The sequence below is a fragment of the Chionomys nivalis genome, chromosome X (assembly GCF_950005125.1).
Source record: "Chionomys nivalis chromosome X, mChiNiv1.1, whole genome shotgun sequence".
Classification (NCBI taxonomy): domain Eukaryota; kingdom Metazoa; phylum Chordata; class Mammalia; order Rodentia; family Cricetidae; genus Chionomys; species Chionomys nivalis.
This window is the reverse complement of record NC_080112.1, coordinates 105,800,582-105,806,581: the sequence shown is the minus strand read 5'-3', so window position 1 is coordinate 105,806,581 and position 6,000 is coordinate 105,800,582.

Below are 6,000 nucleotides of genomic sequence, written 5' to 3'. Positions count from 1 at the left end.
TTTGCCATTCTTTTGAGAAGTTAGTTGCAAGTTGTTGTTGGTCATGGTCAGGCAGGAAACTAAACAAAGGAGGGTCTATTTAGGAATCTCTTTGGGAAAAGAAAAAAAAGGGGGGTGTATAGGAATGATAGGACAAAAGGGTAGATTCCTGAACCCACTTTTAGACTAAAAAGTAACCACTAATCTCAAATATTTTACACTGGTGTGGATTTTTGTATACTGATACAAATTTAAAGTTATTTTTGTTACAACAAATTATAAGGTATTGTATCTATGTAACTCATTTAAAATTGTGATGTTAGTTTCTAGTCCTTGAGAGCTACTATTACCAATTGTTTAGGATAATTAAGATAACAATCAGTCTTTAGTAAGGATTTAGATGCAGATGGAAATAAACTTTATTTAGCCTCATGTATTTTAGATAGATAGGTGATCTTCAAACACTTCAGAGATCTACAGAATATAGCATTTAAGATGTTTTAATAACATAAGGCCATGTTCATGACATGTGAGATACATCCACACTTGGTAACACCAATCTACTTCAGAAAGGAACATGGGCATCAAAGACCTCTATATGAAATTTACTTTCAAGGTGGCAAATCTAGCCACTTGACAAGAAACTGCCCTTGCCTCGACTGCTGACAGTATGCTATCCGAATTGGACAAATGGAACACAAAAGAATATGACTGTCTAACTTTGTCTAGACAAAATAGGCCAGTCCTTCAAAATTCTTGCTTCATAAAAAAGTCTGCCAGATAGTCTAGGCCTGTAGGCCAGAGATGAATGTCCCAACATTGCAGAGGAAACTTCAGTGACTGTACGGGCAGCCAGTTGTCTCTATTATCATAAGTTGTTTTCTCTGTACTTCATGTTTACTCCAATAATATTTTATCCCTCTTACATCTCTGATGGCAGTTGAAGACTGGATAGTTATACCAAACTAGTTATTACTAAATTCAAAAAAGAAATGTACAAACTTTTGTAAAGGTTTTAAGGTTGAGAGATACAAAAGCTTAAATTGTTTATATAAGAAAGTGTTTTAGAGTAAGTAAACAGGTTATTTTCAGACTGATAACACAGGTCATGATGGAAAGTGGTATAGGTATAAAACTTTGGACTCTCAAAGATAGGATAGATAATAAATTATTTTCTCCAAATTTGCCAAATACAAATGGATATTGTGAATGCAATGCTTACATGATAATTGTTCTTATTGTATATAGTGTTACTGTGTTCAAGTTAAAACCTTTCCTTTTTATGCAGAAAAAAATTGGGAAATGTTGTGGGGTAAATTTTTTGTCCTATGTAAAGATGTGTCTTTTGACAAGGCACTTTCTGGTTTGTTTAATAAAAAGTGGAACAGCCAATAGCTAGGCAAGAGAGGACAAGCAGGATTTCTGGACAGAGTTAGGAACTCTGGGAAGAAGTGAGATGGAATTTGCCAGTGAGACATGAGGAATTTGGACATACAGTATGGAGGATAGGTAACAAACCATGTGGCAGAATGTAGATTAATATAAATGGATTAATGTAAGTTTTAAGAACTAGTTGGGAGCAAGCCTAAGCTAAGGCCTAGCTTTCATAATTAATAAGGAGTTTCTGTGTCATTTTCTGGGAGCTGACTGTCCAAAATAAGCCTGACTACATATACTTGGTTAAGGCACTGAATGCCAAATCTCATCGCTGTAAATTTCTCATTCTTTTATTTGAATTTGATAAGTAATTCTAAGATATAATAAAACTATGTAAACATTTAATCTGCATTAAATCCCCTTACAATTATGTCAGCATTTTTTGATGACTTCCTTCATCATGCTCCTGAATGTATTATATATTATTAAGTAATAAAGGAGTATTCTTGTTCATTCACTGGAGTTATTGTCAATATTGATTCAGTATTGATTTATAGATTTGTATTTTAAATGTATTAGAAGTGAGAACTCTTTAACTTTGATTTTTATATCACTACACATTTGTTCAGTAGAAAATACAAGTAGTTTCATTGCCATGTGAAATTTGCCTGTAGCATTCTGAAACAATGATTATCATATACTTTCTGCAGTCCTGTTCTCTAATTAGTGATTCCCCATGAAGCCATTATCATTTCAATAGAGAATGTTTAGAAAGCAAGATTTGATTCCTAGTTGAGTACATTGTTATTGGCACGGAATTGCTTCTAGCTCCATAGGGATAATCCAGAATATATGTTCAGTAATACTTTTAAAACACATCCCAAACTAAAAGGTAAAACTACTATGGGATGGTTATATCTATCTTTTCTATAGTAAAAAAAAATGGTTCCCAGTTTGCTCCACATAGCTGCTAAATCTCTTTATTCTAAAATTGAATAGAATATGTTTTCTGAGTATGATATTCATTTTGACAATTTCAGGCACGTATATAGTTTATTTTGAATGTACTTACCCCACATTACCCTTTCTTTTCTCCATCCTCTCCTGCTCAACTTTTGTTTTCTTTCAAGTAAATCCCTTTTTTTCTTTTTTCTTTCTTTTGTTTGTGACCCATTGAGTTTAATTAGGGTTGCTGGAATGAGCATGATTGGTTGGGTATTTGATGGAATATGGCAATTTATCAGAGTCTATTAAATTGGAGAAAAGCTGCTATTACAAAACAATAGCTTTTCAGGGAGCCCTGAAATCTCATGATCTCCTCCACCATCATTGGCAGACTGTTTGTAGACCCAATCTTGTGTGGGTAACCACTGCTGTTGTGAATTTATGAGTGCAATGGTCACACCAAAATGAGAAGAAAATATTTCATGTCCTGGCTCACCATCTTCCTGCACTTATATTCTTTCTATCCCATTTTCAGTGATATTAGCTAGACCTTAAAGGGTGATGATATAGGGAATCCAAGAGTAACAGGTTCTTAGAATTTTTAGTTCTGAGTCTCTGGAGCAAATACCACCCACCATGAAAAGAAAAATTTGTAACCCAGGCTGTGCACAGCACTAATCTATGAATATAGATTAGTAAATATATGAATATAAGTGTGTGTGTGTATATATATATATATGTATATGTATATATATATATATATATATATATATATATATATATATATATATTTAGAAGACAGTTTGACAACATGTCGATTTGTCCAAACAACAATAACATGTTCCCCCCTTAGATCCCTATGCATAAACAACAACGTGCTTTTGAAATTTGACTTGTAGTACCAGACATGAATTTTCTCCTATGAGTGGGCATCAACTCCAATCAAATAAAGGTTGATTATTTCCTAAGAGTCATGCTGTTAGTGCACTAGTGGCTATTTCTTACCTGATAGGTCAATATCACAGCACATGCATACACTACTGATAACTTCTTTCCTCAGTAGCCTACATACACATTCTACCACCTTGAAAGCTAGCCATGAGAGCAGATGTGTCCAGCACAATTTCAACTGGATTACCCTATTCTCTGCAACAAAAATATGTCTTCACCAATAGAATCTTACCACATGATTCCTGTGGACATCCAAGTATAAAGGTGTTTTGAATACTTTGTTTGCTTCTATAGTCCACTGCTTTTAATGAGTTGTTTGGTGTCAATTTTTTAATATTCTAATTTTTAGAATATTTAGTATTCAATTCTCTATCAGGTACATAATGGAAAAATGATTCTATTTCAGTTCTGCGGGCTCTCTTTCTTACTTGATGGGAAGTTTCCTTTGCTGTGCAAAACATATGTAAACACGTGTTGATTATTTATTTATTAAAAATTTCCACCTCCTCCACTCCTCCCATTTCTCTCCCACTTCCCCTACTTCTCCTTCCCTCTTCCTCTCCAGTTCTAAGAGAAGTCAGGGTTCCCTGCCCTGTGGGAAGTCCAAGGTTCTACCCCTTCCATTCAGGTCTAGGAAGGTATGCGTCCAAATAGACTAGGATCCCACAAAGCCAGTACATGCAGTAGAATCAAATCCCAGTGCCATTATCATTGGCTTCTCAGTCAGCCCCCATTGTCAGCCACATTCAGAGAGTCTGGTTTGATCACATGCTCCTTCAGTCCCAGTCAAGCTGGCCTTGGTGAGCTCCCATTAGATCAGTCACACCACCTCATCCAGCAATAGATGGAGATAGAGACAGAGACCCACATTGGAGCACTGGACTAAGCTTGCAAGGTCCAGATGAAGACAAGAAGGAAGGAAAAGATGAGCAAGGAAGTCAGGACCATGAGGGGTGCATCCACCCACTGAAACAGTGTGACTGATGTTGATTTTTATCTTATTTCCTGAGCAACCACAACCCTATTTCAGAAAATCTTTACTTATTCCAGTATCTATCAGTTTCAGTGTTTAAAAATTTTGGTGTTGAAACTCTTTGCCCATTTGTAGCTGAATTTTTGGGCAAGGTGAAACATACATATCTAGTTTCACTCTTCTACATGTAGATATCTAATTTTCTCACCATTTGTTGAAAACCCTGTCTTTTCTCAAGCCATAGTTGTTGACATCTTTGTCAAAAGTTGGGTGGCTTTATTTATGTGTAATTATACCTAAATCTTATATTTCATCCCACTGATAAATAAGTCTGATTTTTCCCAGTTTGATGCTCATTATATTAGTATGACTCTGTAGTATAACTTGAAACAAGGTACATATCTTCAACACTATAATTTTTGCTACAGATTTCTTTGACTATCCAAAGTCTTGTGTGCATATAAATTTAGTGTTTTTTTTTTTAAAAAATCCTGTGCATGATGGCCCAGTAATGGTGATGATGATTGGGATTGCAGTGATATGGCGATCATTTTCATAATATCAATTCTTCTAATCTATGAGCATGCACAGTTTTTCTGCCCTCTAGTATCTTCCTAATTTTCTTTCTTCAGGAATTAACCTTTCATTATAAAACTCTTCTATTTTCTTGGTTAAGTTTATTCCATGGTATTTTTAGGCTAATGAGAATGAGATTGTGCATCTGATATTTATTCAGCATGCTTTTTGTGGGTATCCTGGAAGGTTATTGATTGCAGTATGTTAATATTATATCCTGATGTTTTGGTATAAGTGTTCTTCTGTAGTATTTGTGGACTCTTATGATTAGAATAAAATAACCTAACACTAAATACACTTTGACTTATTATTTTCCAATTTGTATCACTTTTATATCCTTATCTTAAAACACAGTATTATATAGGAATTAAGAACGTAGACACGCTTGTCTTGTTTTTTATCTTAGTTGAAATGCCTCACTTTTTGTCCATTTATCATGTTATTGACTGTAGATTTGTTCAATATAGTTTTTATTTCTTTGAGATATATTTCCTTCATCCCAGTGTCTGGGGATTTTTTATAAAGAAATTATGATTTTTGTCAAAGACCTTTATTGCATCTATTGAGACAATCATGTTATTTCTATCCTTGAGTTCATTTATGTGACAACCATAGTTACTCATTCATATATGTTTAAGTATTTCACATCTCTGGAATGAAGTCAGCATATTCATGGTGGCTGATTTTTGATATGTTCTTGAATTCAGCTTTTAAGTTTTTTATTGGTATTTTTGTATCTAAATTTAACATATATTAGATGTGTTTGAATACTAGACATTTCTCAAAACATTTCTGGAAAGGTTCTGTGTGTGTATGTGTGTGTGTGTGTGTGTGTGTGTGTGTTTGATAGAGATTACCATATAAATTGGTAAACAAAATAATGATCTTCCCTATTGAACCTGAGACCAACTTTTCAATCTGTTGAGGATCTGAAATAGACCAAAAATTCACCCTCTTTGTGCTAGGAAAATGTCTTTTACTTAAGTATTTATAGATGAATGGATAAACAAAATGTGACAGACCTACAATGAGATACTGTGTAATCTTTGAAAGAAGGATCGCTTGCTACATGTAGTACATATTGAAGAACATGGAAGGCATTATGCTGTCACAGAAGAACTAATTGTATGATAACTATTTCTGAGTAGTGCCTCAACTAGTCAATCTCACATATTCAGATTAGCATGGCATTTACTCAT